This window comes from Hylobates moloch, unplaced genomic scaffold, assembly GCF_009828535.3.
Source record: "Hylobates moloch isolate HMO894 unplaced genomic scaffold, HMol_V3 SCAFFOLD_13, whole genome shotgun sequence".
Classification (NCBI taxonomy): Eukaryota; Metazoa; Chordata; class Mammalia; order Primates; family Hylobatidae; genus Hylobates; species Hylobates moloch.
Window position 1 is genome coordinate 50,207,712 of NW_026652288.1, and position 13,996 is coordinate 50,221,707.

Genomic DNA, 13,996 nt, shown 5'->3' on the forward strand with positions numbered 1-13,996 from the left:
ATTACAGGCATGCGACACCACGCCCGGCTGATTTTGTATTTTTAGTAGAGGCGGGGTTTCTGCATGTTGGTCAGGCTGGTCTTGAACTCCCGAACTCAGGTGATCCTCCTACCTTGGCCTCCCAAAGTTCTGGGATTACAGGCATGAGCCACTGTGCCCGGCTTGTTTGGTTTTTATCAGGTTAGGTTTGGTTTTAAAAGTGTCTAGCTTGGTGGGGAGGCATTTGGGATCTGGTATAGATAGGGACTTGGATGAAGAATACTGACAAACATTTCCAAAAAAGATCTCTCTAGTATGGTTTGAAGATGACAGATAGAAAGGGGGAGTGGACTCCTGTGGAATACCTCCTTCCAAGAGTTTTTCACCAAACAGGATTCTCCCCCTAATGAAGCAGAGCTGTTCATTAGCTCCAGTCTTTAAAAACAGGTTCAAAATAAGACCCAGCACAATAGTATTTCTGCTTCCAGCTATGTGATCTTAATAAGTAGGCTATTTCTCCTGGAAAAGGTAGTATATTAAGGAGGAAAAAATACACCTATATGTCCCCTAATTCCGGTCATCATTTATGTTTGTATATCAGTACCTCACAACAACTTTATTTGAAAGAAGCCATATTACGGAAAAATACAAAACACTTTTTGATTTTATTTATTTTCGTGATGACAAAACAAAACTGTCTATACTACACTTAGAAACTAGAACTACCTAGTTTAGGAAAAACAAGTAATGTGAGTTTCATTGCAAAGAGCTACTCAAATACAAGTCAACAAAGGAATTAAACAAATTAATTTATTCATGGGGCTCAGTGTCTTACGCCTGTAATCCCAGCACTTTGGGAGGCCGAGGCGGGCGGATCACTTGAGGCCAGGAGTTTGAGACCAGCCTGGCAACATAATGAAACCCGATCTCTACTAAAAATGGCAAAAAGTTAGCCAGCCATGAGGGTGCATGCCTGTGGTCCCAGCTACTTAGGAGGCTGAGGCACGAGCATCGCTTGAACCCAGGAGCTGGAGGTTGCAGTGAACCAAGATCGCATCGCTGCACTCCAGCCTGGGCAACAGAGCGAGATTCTGTCTCAAAAAAGGAGGCCGGGCGCGGTGGCTCACGCTTGTAATCCCAGCACTTTGGGAGGCCGAGGTGGGTGGATCACGAGGTCAGGAGATCGAGACCACAGTGAAACCCCGTCTCTACTAAAAATACAAAAAATTAGCCGGGCGTGGTGGCGGGCGCCTGTAGTCCCAGCTACTCGGAGAGGCTGAGGCAGGAGAATGGCGTGAACCCAGGAGGCGGAGCTTGCAGTGAGCCGAGATCGCGCCACTGCACTCCAGCCTGGGCGACAGAGCGAGACTCCGTCTCAAAAAAAAAAAGGAAAAAAAAATTAGTTACTTTGTGCTTCTTAAATATTTAAAGGGTCAAGGTAAGCTAACATCTATCATTCATGAAAAATATTTTGTTATTTTAGGAGGACATCTCTTTGCTCATGACTACTAGGACATAATCACAAAACATCTGACCTTTTGGAGTGTGAGTGGCACTCACTACAGGAGAATGCCTGCCTGTGTTGATTTTGTTAGCTCACAAAATAGTTCTGTTTCTTTTTTTTTTTTCTTTTTGAGACGGAGTCTTGCTCTGTCTCCAGGCTGGAGCGCGATCTCGGCTCACTGCAACCTCCAACTCCCTGGTTCAAGCGATTCTCCTGCCTCAGCCTCCTGAGTAGCTGGGACTACAGGCACACGCTACCATACTTGGCTAATTTTTGTATTTTTAGTAGAGACAGGATTTCACCATGTTGGCCAGGATGGTCTCGATCTCCTAACCTCATGATCAACCCACCTCGGCCTCCCAAAGTGCTGAGATTACAGGATTGAGCCACCGCGCCCAGCCAGTTCTGTTTCTTTAGTAAACTAATGATTAAAGCCACCAAATTGGTCACAAGCTTTTAAGGCCTAGGATTCACTAGTCTAGATTTAGTTGGCTGGAAATTTTTGGAGATTCCCAAAAACTAGTAAAAAGAAACAGTTCTTAGGCCAGACGCAGTGGCTCATACCTGTAATCCCAGCACTTTGGGAGGCCAAGGCGGGTGGATCACTTGAGGTCAGGAGTTCGAGACCAGCCTGGCCAACATGGCAAAACCCCGTCTATACTAAAACTACAAAACAATTAGCCGAGTGTGGTGGCGGGCACCTGTAATCCCAGCTACTTGGGAGGCTGAGAAAGTAGAATCGCTTGAACCCAGGAGGCAGAGATTGCAATGAGCCTAGATTATGCCACTGCACTCCAGCCTGGGCGACAGAGTGAGACTCCCATCTAAAAAAAAAAAGAAAAAAAAAAGAAATGGTTCTTGGGAGGGGAAGCTTGCTCATCTTTGGGACCTTCCTTTTCAGAGGATACCCTTCCTTTGGAATGTGAACAATGGAAGGTAAACAGTTGAATATTCTGCCTCAGTTTCAGCTAAAGTCAAGTGTTATGGTTAAAGGTTAAATGCAGAGGTATTTCAAAATCTTAGCCCAGAGAGATCTAAGCTTTGAGTCCTGCATTTTAGTCTCCTCCAGGGTTTCCACACTCTACCCAAGGAGAAGATTTGCTTTTTGGAAGATTGCCTTTCTCCATAGGGGTTCTACAAGTGCCATTGTGATTTGCAAATGCTCTCACCAGGAAAAAACAAATGTAGGTGATAAATGATCCTTAGCTCTCCTGGTAGTTGTACCTGAGCTAAACAAGGAGAGTATTTGGACTTAATTTCAAATAATGCCCTTTCATTGGTGAGACAGAACAGTAGCTGCTTGTGTTTGTCTCTCAGACAAAATGTACAGTATATACTATACTGGCATTCTTGTATTCCTTTAGTTGTACTTTTCACAATTCATATTAAACTCCAAAATCGGCAAAAACTGAGGAGATAACATTATACTTATTTTTACCATTTTTAAAGAAGCAAGTTGTAAAAATTAAAGCAATTTATATACTGTATTTTAAATGATTAAAACTGGACTGGCCTTAGAAAGAAGAGACATCTAAGAAAATACACATTTTCATGTGCCAGTTCAATGGTAGAATAAGGAAAAACTACCGAAATTTCATGCAAAAATACTGTAACAACTGCTTATTCTTTTGACCACTGTCTTCCTGATACTGTTAAGGTTCAGAACATATTTACATCCTACTTTACAGTGTTGGCCTCTTCAGAGATCACTGAAAACACCCTAACCCGTTACCTCATACTACCCCTCAGCTGACTTTCCATTCCAGCCACACTAAGGTCTGATAAATGCAAACCTGTGTATGAACAGGGCATTTGCCTTTTACACAGCAATTCACTGCCTGATCCAACTCATTTAACTCATAAACTTGTTAACAGGTCAGACAAAAATGAAATACAGGATTGTTTGTAGCTAGGAAGAACAGCATCCTAAACAGTAACCCAAAGAACAGCTATTTGGTCAACAGATTTGCATTTGTATTTACCTTAAAGACTGATTTATATGAAACTAAAATAGTGTAAGAGACTTTGAGGAAACCTGTAGAAGACAAGTTTAGTTTTTTTATATATGTAAGGAGGAAATCAGGTTTATTGAAAACCACTGCTTATGAACCCAACCATGCCTCTTAATTTTTATTAAAATACTTGTCACTGAAATAAAGTTAAGTTTTTTCAAGTTTGTCTGTTTCAGTTCTATTGCCTCAGACCAGCATCCTGAATCCCCTTGACCCCCGTCCCTATTGTTCCACTGCCTCTGCTTTACCAATTCCCAAGTTAAGTGAAGCCCACCATGTTTTACTCTATTCCTTCTAGGTTATCAAGCATAGTTACAGAAAATCGTATGTTTTCATTGGACAGGGTCCGGGGCTTAGATTTAGCTCCTTGTGTTGGTTTTCTCTAGAGTAGATCTTTATAGTAGAGATGCAAATTGAAAGGAATTGAAAGTCTTGTTCTTCAAATTAAAAGCTCCACTGAGATAACCTTTTGTTGAACTGCAGATTTCGACAAAGGAGTCTGTTTTAGCTTTATAAAACCCTGCAAAAATAAGCATTCACATGGCTCCCACTAGGTATGTAAATTTGATATCCACCTATTGTATCCCATATAGAGCTGAAAGGGGCTGGGCATGGTGGCTCATGCCTGTAATCCCAGCACTTTGGGAGTCTGAGGCAGGTGGATCACTTGAGGTTAGGAGTTTGAGACCAGCTTGGCCCACATGGCGAAACCCTGTCTCTACTAAAAATACAAAAATTAGCCGTGGTGGTGCACGCCTGTAATCCCAGCTACTCGGAAGGCTGAGGCAGGAGAATTGCTGAAACCCAGGAGTTGAAGATTACAGTGAGCTGAGATCGCACCACTGCACTCCAGCCTGGGCAACACAGCAAGACTCTGTCTTTAAAAAATGCAGTGGCTCACACCTGTAATCCCAGCACTTTGGGAGGCCGAGGCGGGCGGATCACAAGATCAGGAGATCGAGACCATCCTGGCTAACATGGTGAAACCCTGTCTCTACTAAAAATACAAAAAATTAGCTGGGCGTGGTGGCAGGCACCTGTAGTCCCAGCTACTCGGGAGACTGAGGCAGGATAATGGTGTGAACCCAGGAGGCAGAGCTTGCAGTGAGCCGAGATCGCACCACTGCACTCCAGCCTGGGCGACAGAGCCAGACTCCGTCTCAAACCGAAAGGGAGCTTAGAGAGTACCTGATCCAAAGCTTCATCTTACACATGAAGAAACAGGCCCTATACAAGTGTGAAACATAACAGTTTTTTAAAAGGAAATAGAACGATAAACACAAAGTTCAATATAGTGGTAATCCCTAGGGAAGAGGCCAGGATGAGGGGACCAGGAAGAAACACAGGGTATTAGTAGTAGTCTGTTGGTAAGTTGGATGGTGAGTTTCTTGGTGTTTATTCTTCGCAAGTGTGTATTAAATACTATGTAATTTTAAAACACTTAAGAATAATTGTTAAAAGAGTTGCAAAGTTCTTACTGTAGGCAAGTTACTGTTCTTAGCATTTTATGTATTTTAACTCAGGAGGGAAAAAAAAAAAAAACAGGCCCTGAAAATTTGATCCATGCACAGCTTGTTAGTAGTCAGCTGTGACCATAACCTGGGACTTCTGATTTCTAATTTACTGCTTTTGTACCATTCTTCCCTAAATATTGATTCTACACTCAACTTCTCATTCTCTCAGGCTATGAGTTTCCTCCTGAACTCATTTGCACGTCTGCCAGTTTAGACTCCATGATCTATTACTTCAGTAGCCTAAACCAGCATCCTTAACCCCTGCTATTGTTCTGCCTCTGCTTTACCAATTCCCAAGTTGAGTGAAGCCCACCATCTTTTACTCTATTCCTGCTAGGTTATCAAGCATACTTACAGAAAATCATATAACTATGCCACCTAACTCCACTGCAGATACAGATGTCTAAACTCGGGCACTCATTCCTGTTTGACTTTCAGATTTACCTGGTGACTGTTGCAGCCCTTTTACTATTCTCAACTTCGTAGTCCCTACTTTCCATCCTCCACTATCAGCAGATGACACTGACTTTACCTCCAACTTTTTTGAATTCCTGGGCTCAAGCCGTCCTCCCAAGTAGCTAGAGCTACAGGTGTGTGCCACCACATTCAGCTACTTTTTAAAAAGAATTTTTAGAGATGTGGTCTTACTATATTGCCCAGGCTGGTCTCAAACTCCTGACCTCAAATGATTCTCAAACTCAGCCTCCCAAAGGACTGGGATTACAGGCATGAGCCACCACACCTAGTCTTGATTTCCTTGAGAAGGTACTGGTCATTGACCTTAACTTACTCTTTAACTCTTACAGCACCTCTTTTTCCTTTATCTCAGAAGTATACTTCTGGCTGGGCACGGTTGCTCACGCCTGTAATTCTAGCACTTTGGGAGGCCAAGGCAGGCGGATCACTTGAGGTCAGCAGTTCGAGACCAGCCTGGCCAACATAGTGAGACCCCATCTCTACTAAAAATACAAAAAAATAGCCAGGCATGGTGGTGCATGCCTGTAATCCCAGCTATTTGGGATGTTGAGGCAGGAGAATCACTTGAACCTGGGAGGCAGAGGTTGCAGTGAGCCAAGATGGCGCCACTGCACTCCAGCCTGGGCAACAGAGCAAGACTCTGTCTCAAAAAATAAAAAAATAAAAAGTATACTTCCTCTACAAGGCTAACTTTGTCTGTGTACTTTGTACTACATCACATTGTATTATCTATTGCTACATAACCAATTTCCACAAAACATAGTGTATTAAAACAATAATAAACATTACTCTCATAATGTCTGTGGATAAGGAATTTGGGAGTTACTTAGCTGAGTAATCCTGGTTTGGGGTCTTTCATGTAGATGCAGTCAAGAGTCAGCCAGGGCTGGGCACAGTGGCTCACACCTGTAATCGCGCATCCCAGCACTTTGGGAGGCCAAAGCGGGCAGATCACTTGAGGTCAGGAGTTTGAGACTAGCCTGGCCAACATGGCGAGACCCCGTCTCTACTAAAAATACAAAAACTGGCCAGGGATAGTGGCATGCACCTGTAATCCCAGCCACTTGGGATGCTGAGGCAGAAGAATTGCTTGAACCCAGGAGGTGGAGGTTGCAGTGAACTGAGATCATACCACTGCACTCCAGCCTGGGCGACAGAGCGAGACTACCTAAAAAAAACAGAAAGAGTCATCAAGGGCTGCCATTTCTGAAGACTTGACTGAGGTGGGATGATTTGCTTCTTAAATGGCTCACTTACATGCCTGGCAATTCAAGGCCTCAGTTGCTCCCCACGTGGGACTCTACAAAGCCTGCGAGTATCCTTACAACATGTCAACAGACTTCCCCCATGGTGGGCAATTTAAGAGCAAGGTGGAAGCTGTAAATTCTTTTATGACCTAACTTCAGAAGTCACACTACATCATTTCCACAAAATGCTTTTGGTTACACTGGTGAGCCCTTTTCATTGTGGGAGGGGACTTTACAGGAACATGAATACCAGGAGGCAAGAATCAATGGGGGGCTGTCTTAAAGGCAGTCTACTACACTGAGCTTCTCCTATCCTCCAATGTCTTCCGTAAGCCAATTCCTCTCTCCTCTTTATCTTTTTTTTCTTTGAAATAGGGCCACACTCTGTCACCCAGGCTGGAGTGTAGGGGTGCTATCATACTTCACTGCAACCTCAAACTCCTGGGCTCAAGCAATTTTCCCACCTTACCTTCCATGACTGGTCTTTCTTTCTTTTTTTTTTTTTTTTTTTGTTTGTTTTTTTTTGGTAGAGATGGGATCTCATTATGTTGCCCAGGCTGGTCTCAAACTCCTGGCCTCATGTGATCCTCCCATCTCAGCCTCCCAGAGTGTTGGGATCACAGGCGTGAGCCACCATACCCAGCCCTCTTCTCTTTAAATTAACTCTACTCTTTCCTTAACTCTTTCAGCTATGAAAATGTTTATGTTAATTTTTTAAAATATATACTCTGTTCTCCATATTAATCAGGGTTTGGTTGCAGAGAACAGAATCCATTCTAGCTAGATTAAGCAGTAAAGGACTTATTACTAGGGCATTAAATGGATGGATCACAGAATTCTGGGGAAGGCTGAAGAAACAAACTCTAGACTGGACTTCCAGAAATTATTCCTAAAGACTGCTAAGGGAGGCCAGTCGTGGTGGCTCACACCTGTAATACCAGCACTTTGGGAGGCCAAGGTGGGCAAATTGCTTGAGCCCAGGAGTTGGAGACCAGCCTGGGCAACATAGTGAAACTCTGTCTCCACTAAAAATACAAAAATTAGCTGAGGTATGGTGGCACGCACCTGCAGTCCCAGCTACTCAAGAGGCTGAAATGGAAGGATTGCTTGAGCTCAGGAGACGGAGGTTGCAGTAAGCCGAGATCTTACTATTGCACTCCAGCCTGGGCAGAGAGAGTGAGATCCTGCCTCAAAAAAGAAACTGCCGATCAGGCCAGGCGCGGTGGCTCACGCCTGTAATCCCAGCACTTTGGGAGGCCAAGGCAAGTGGATCACCTGAGGTCAGGAGTTCAAGACCAGCCTGACCAACACGGTGAAGCCCCGTCTCTACTAAAAATGCACAAAAATTATCCAGGCGTGGTGGTGGGTTCCTGTAATCCCAGCTACTCAGGAGGCTGAGACACGAGAATCGCTTGAACCCAGGAGGTGGAGGTTGCAGTGAGCTGCACTCCAGCCTGTACGACAGAGTGAAACTCCGTCTCAAAAAAAAAAAAAAAAAAAAAACTGCTAAAGGAGGTGCTACCGCTTCTACTACATTTAGGAAGCTTCTACTACATTCAAGAAGCTTCTACAATAGTTAGGAAGCTGCCATTGCAGCTGCTACTCCAAGAAGCATACCACCTCTGCCACTGTCAGCATCCCTAAATGGATGCCCTGCACCCCGTCTTAACCCCTGCTGGCTTCAGAATCTACGTGAAACACTAGTGCATCTGATTAGCAGAACTTAATTCAGAACTGATTTAAGATAGCTAGCTAGAAGAGGATGGGAAATTTAGTCTTTAGTGTGCATTCTGACCAAATACATAAACTCCTTCACACTCCCACTGAAGCAATTACGACTTCGGTGCCAAGATTTTCGAAAGAGTTGTCTATACCTGGTCTTAAATTCCCACTTACTCCTTAATCCATTGCAATCTGGCCACCCTATTACCATCATCACCACTCAATCCTCTATTTGCAGGACCAGTGGTCCGTTTTAGTCCTGCTCCCTGAAGCGTTCAACAGTAGCAGATTGTTGCTTGTGATGCTTGTGATAGTGGTCATATCAATGTTGTTCATGAAAGAATTAGCTGGGGCACTGGGCGCAGTGGCTCACGCCTGTAATCCCAACACTTTGGGAGGCCGAGGCAGGTGGACCACTTGAGGTCAGGAGTTCGAGACCAGCCTGGCCAACATGGTGAAACCCCGTCTCTACTAAAAAGTGCAAAAATTGGCTGGGCGTGGTGGCTCACGCCTGTAATCCCAGCACTTTGGGAGGCCGAGATGGGTGGATCACGAGGTCAGGAGATCGAGAACATCTTGGCTAACACGGTGAAACCCCGTTTCTACTAAAAATACAAAAAATTAGCCGGGCGTGTTGGCGGGCGCCTGTAGTCCCAGCTACTCGGGAGGCTGAGGCAGGAGAATGGCGTGAACCCAGGAGGCGGAGCTTGCAGTGAGCTGAGATCGCGCCACTGCATCCCAACCTGGGGGACACAGCGAGACTCTGTCTCAAAAAAAAAAAAGCAAAAATTAGCCAGGCATGATGGTGCTCGCCTATAATCCCAGCTACTCGAGAGGCTGAGACAGGAAAATCACTTGAACCCAGGAGGCGGAAGTTGCGGTGGAGCTGAGATCATGCGACTGCATTCCAACCTGGGCGACAGAGTGAGATCAGCCTCAAAAAAAGAGAATTACTTGGAGCCATTTTCCTCAAAGGGGCCTTGGACTTGAAGGCACTTAGAGCTTCAGCTGTCACCTAGACTTGCCCTTCCTTGTACATGACTAATCCAGATTAATGACATTACTGTTCTCTCAGTCTTTTCAGAATTCCCTCACATTCAATTAGCCACCAAATCCTGGCATTTAAATACCAAAGATGACTTCCGAAGCCAACCAGTTCTTTGCATCTCCATCACCACTACTCTATTTCAGATGATCACCTTCGCTCGAAGTATTGCAGCAGCCAGTCTTTTAGCCACTAGGTTTTCCTCATTCAGTTTATCTTCCACCTGCCACAGCACAACTTTCATGATATTTAATTTGTTCTTAATTTACCCAGTAATAGTAAATAGCAGGCCGGGCATGGTGGCTCATGTTGGTAATCCCAACACTTTGAGAAGCTGAGGCAGGAGAATCACTTGAGCCCAGGAGTTCATGACCAACCTGGGCAACACAAAGAGACTTGTCTCTACTAAAAATTTAAAAAAAAATTTAGCCAAGCATAGTGTCAAGTACCTGTAGTCCCAGCTACTTGGAAGGCTGAGGCGGGAGGATGGCTTGACCCCAGGAGTTAGAAGCTACAGTGAGCTATGTTCATACCATTGCACTCCAGCATGGGTAACAGAGTGAGGCTCTGGCTAAAAAAATAAATAAATAAATAAAAGAGTAATAGCAAAGGCTCATGAGCACTTTGTATGCACCAAGTACTATACAATGTACTTTATATGCGTGTCACATTTAATTCCACATAATCTTAATAAAGTGGATACTGTCCCTACAAGTAAAGATACGAGTCCTTCCTTGATAAATAAGGAAGCTGAAGGTCCTCAAACTTACAAGATTTGACCAGAGTTGTTTAGTTACTATATGGGGAAACCAGAATTGGAGTCATGTCTGCTACCCCTAAAGGCAGCACTCTTAACCCCACTGTATTTTATGATTGCTACAGCCTCATCTCTCCCCATCCTATTCATAGTCTAGCCATGGTGAACTCACCATCTTTCTAATACGTTGTGGACTTTAATAACCATACCTCAGCACATCTCGTTTCCTGAAATGCACTTGTTCCCTCCCTTTCCCAATGCCTTTCTGCTTAGCATATTCCTATTCCACCTTCAATTCCAACTTAAATGTTACCTCTGGAGTAATTTTTCCAAGTTCCCTGTTCTATGCTCCTACTCTTCCCCATTCATACTTTTTTTTTTTTTTTTTTTGAGACGGAGTCTCGCTCTGTGGCCCAGGCTGGAGTGCAGTGGCATGATCTCGGCTCACTGCAAGCTCCACCTCCCAAGTTCACGCCATTCTTCTGCCTCAGCCTCCCAAGTAGCTGGGACTACAGGTACCTGCCACCACACCCAGCTAATTTTTTGTACTTTTAGTAGAGACGGGGTTTCACTGTGTTAGCCAGGATGGTCTCAATCTCCTGACCTCGTATCCACCTGCCTTGGCCTCCCAAAGTGCTGGGATTACAGGCATGAGCCACCACACCTGGCCCGTTCATACTTTTTTTAATAATACTTACTGAGTTGTGTTCTAATTAGCTTCTTAATGCTTGTATCTTTCAGGGTTTAGAAGGAAATAGAAACCACTCTTGATATTTTAAGCAGAAAGGGAATTTCATATAGAAAATTAGGTGCTTACAAAATCATTTGAATAGCTGAAGGAGCAGGCTATAGGTGGGGCCTCTAGGAATGACTCTCAGAACACTACTGAACTAACTCACCAAAGAAGCTACAGCCTCTGATGACCACTGGAATACTAAGTTTGAGAAGACAGCACCATAGCTACAATCTAGAGATCAGGAAACTGCCACGCAGTCCAACAACATATGTAGTATCAGACTTTTTATAGAGCTACTGACTAATGTAAATATCCAAGTACGTGGTCCACAGAAGAGAGAATAAAGGAAACTGGATAATCAGTACCTGGAGCATTGAGAGTTTGCTCTAGGGTGTGTTGGGGTTTTTGAATGTTTACTTTCGTAATAAGATTGAGGTGAGTCTCTTTTTTTTTTTTTTTTTGAAGGAAATTAGTTATTTTCAAAGCTCAGAGAAATATGTACCATATGCCAAACCACCCCCCACACCTCCCCCCAAAAAAACTGTTACCATAGTAGTTGAGTACTAAATGGACAGGCAAACCTACTTGACAAAAGTGGTTATACCCACAACCCTTTAGGTGGCCAAGGTGGGAGACTCACTTGAGGCCAGAAGTTCAAGACCAGCCTCAGCAACATAGCGAGACCGTCTCCACAAGAAAAAAAAAAAATTAAAAAATTAGCCAGGCATGATGGCCTTTGCCTATAGTTCCAGCTACAGACTGAGGTGGGAGGATCCCTTGAGCGCAAGAGTTTCAGGCTGCAGTGAGCTATAATTGCACTACTGCACTCCAGCCTGGCCAACAGAATGAAACCCTGTCTCAAAAAAAGTGATTATGAAAGCAGTTGTGAGGTAACATTAAACTAGCAGTCAGACAAACATATTGAGTCTAAGATGAGCCCTGTGACCTTGGAAATGTCAGTTAAACATTCTGTGCCTTAATATTCTCTTCTATAAAATGAACAAATTGAACCAGATGACCTGTAAGGTTCAGTCCAACAATAAAATTTCATGTTTTTTATTCAATTGAAAAAAGTATTTTTATAATGAAAAGGAAAATTATGCAACCATTTCTAGGGCTCGCTTTACTTTTGATCATTCTGTAACATTTTCCTGTCAACCTTAAAATATTCTCTGAGGCCATCCAGATGAGGTGAGAGAAGCAGTGGGAGGAGAAAGTAACCTAGAAAAGGAAGGGTTTTTGCCCTGACCATATTGAGTCAAATGTAGTTTTTTTAAACACACGGAGCAGCTTTGGAGTTCCCTAATTTCCCAGTTGGGGGTTTTAGTTAATCCGTCCCCAGAAGTTAAGCAGGGAAAAAATTCTTCAAAGAACCATCGCTGATTCTAGGAGCTGGAAGGGCTCATCACAACCTCAAAAGCTAGGCTTGTTACCAAAAAAAAAAAAAAAGTACATTGAAAGTGTCCTCTAGGCTATGTTAGCTGGGCCACAGATTAAATGGAGCTTTCCGCTAAGTCCCTGCAACTTCCTCTGGGCTATTTGAGGTACTTGCTGAGTTTTTTGCCCTAATTTCTTTTTTGCCTTCAAGACTTGCCCTTCATTCTCTTGCTTCTCCGATGTGAACTGCTTTTCAGAATATTTTCAGACAAACCTTCAGATGTTAGCGGAGAGACAGTTTGCCAGTACCGTTTTGTTGTTGTTATTTCCCCAAAAATAGAGAAGACCCAGGAGCGACTGCTGCTGTCTTCAGAGGATGCTGTGGTATGACATAGCCCTTGATTTCTCCCCTGCCAATATGCTTTCTTATTGTGCTTCAAAGCTTGTTTACTAACTCCAGCTCAGTCCCTTGACTCTCCTCCCTTACCCTGCCCCCTGCATTGTGCATTTCAAAAGGTGGAAAAAAATAACAGCTGCTTCTCAGCCCTCTCCTTTGAAGAACTGCAGAATCACCAGGGCTAACATGTCAAATTGTACAGCCTTCACCAAACTTTGCACAGAGATGTTTCAGGTTAGGAGAAAGAAAAAAAATTTTTTTTAGTATAATAGCCTCTTTTCTAAGGGCTTTTAACAGACAGGCCCCAGGGCTACCTCTCCTTGCTGCAGAATATATAAATAAATAAGTGAATGAGCAGGGTTTAGTTCTTAGCCAAGGGTGATAGAAACCCCAGTGTTATATCTGTTGCTACATGGAGCCAATTAAATGAGATGGACACATGAAGATTTGTTTTAGTTACAGCCCTACCGTAATACCATTCATAATCAAAGGCAGTGTTTCCCAAAGCATAGTTCAACTGTCACCTACATCACAATTATTTTAGAGGCTTGCTTTAAAAATGCAGATTCCTAGACTTTGATCCAGATTTCCTGAATCAGAATATCTGGAAGCAGCACACAGGAATCTATTTTTAGCAGTACCCTTTATATTAATTTGTATGCACAATAGTTTCTGAAACCACATATTATTGAATGAAGGCTTTTAGGAATATACAAGGAAGATAATTATACTATTTGAATTTTTAAGGACCCAGGTTCTTTAAAAATCTACACACAAATCACAAAGTAAAGAGTACAAGGGGCTGGGCGAAGTGGCTCATTCCTGTAATCCCAGCACTTTGGAAGGCCAAGGCGGGTGGATCACTTGAGGTCAGGAGTTCAAGACCAGCCTAGCCAACATGGTGAAACCCCGTCTCTACTAAAAATACAAAAATTAGCCGGGCGTGGTGGCGGATGCCTGTAATCCCGTCTACTCAGGAGGATGAAGCAGGAGAATCACTTAAGCACAGGAAGCAGAAATTGCAGTGAGCTGAAATCATGCCACTGCACTCTAGCCTGGGCATCAAAGCAAGACTCTGTCTCAAAATAAAAATAAAAGCATAGTAGTGATTAAGAACATGAAGATAATAAAAGTATAGTATTTATGTCATAAGATCATGTAAAGGTATAAGTGGGAAAAATGCATTAAAGTTTTTAAGAGTTTTTTTTTTTTTTTTTTTTTTTTTTTTT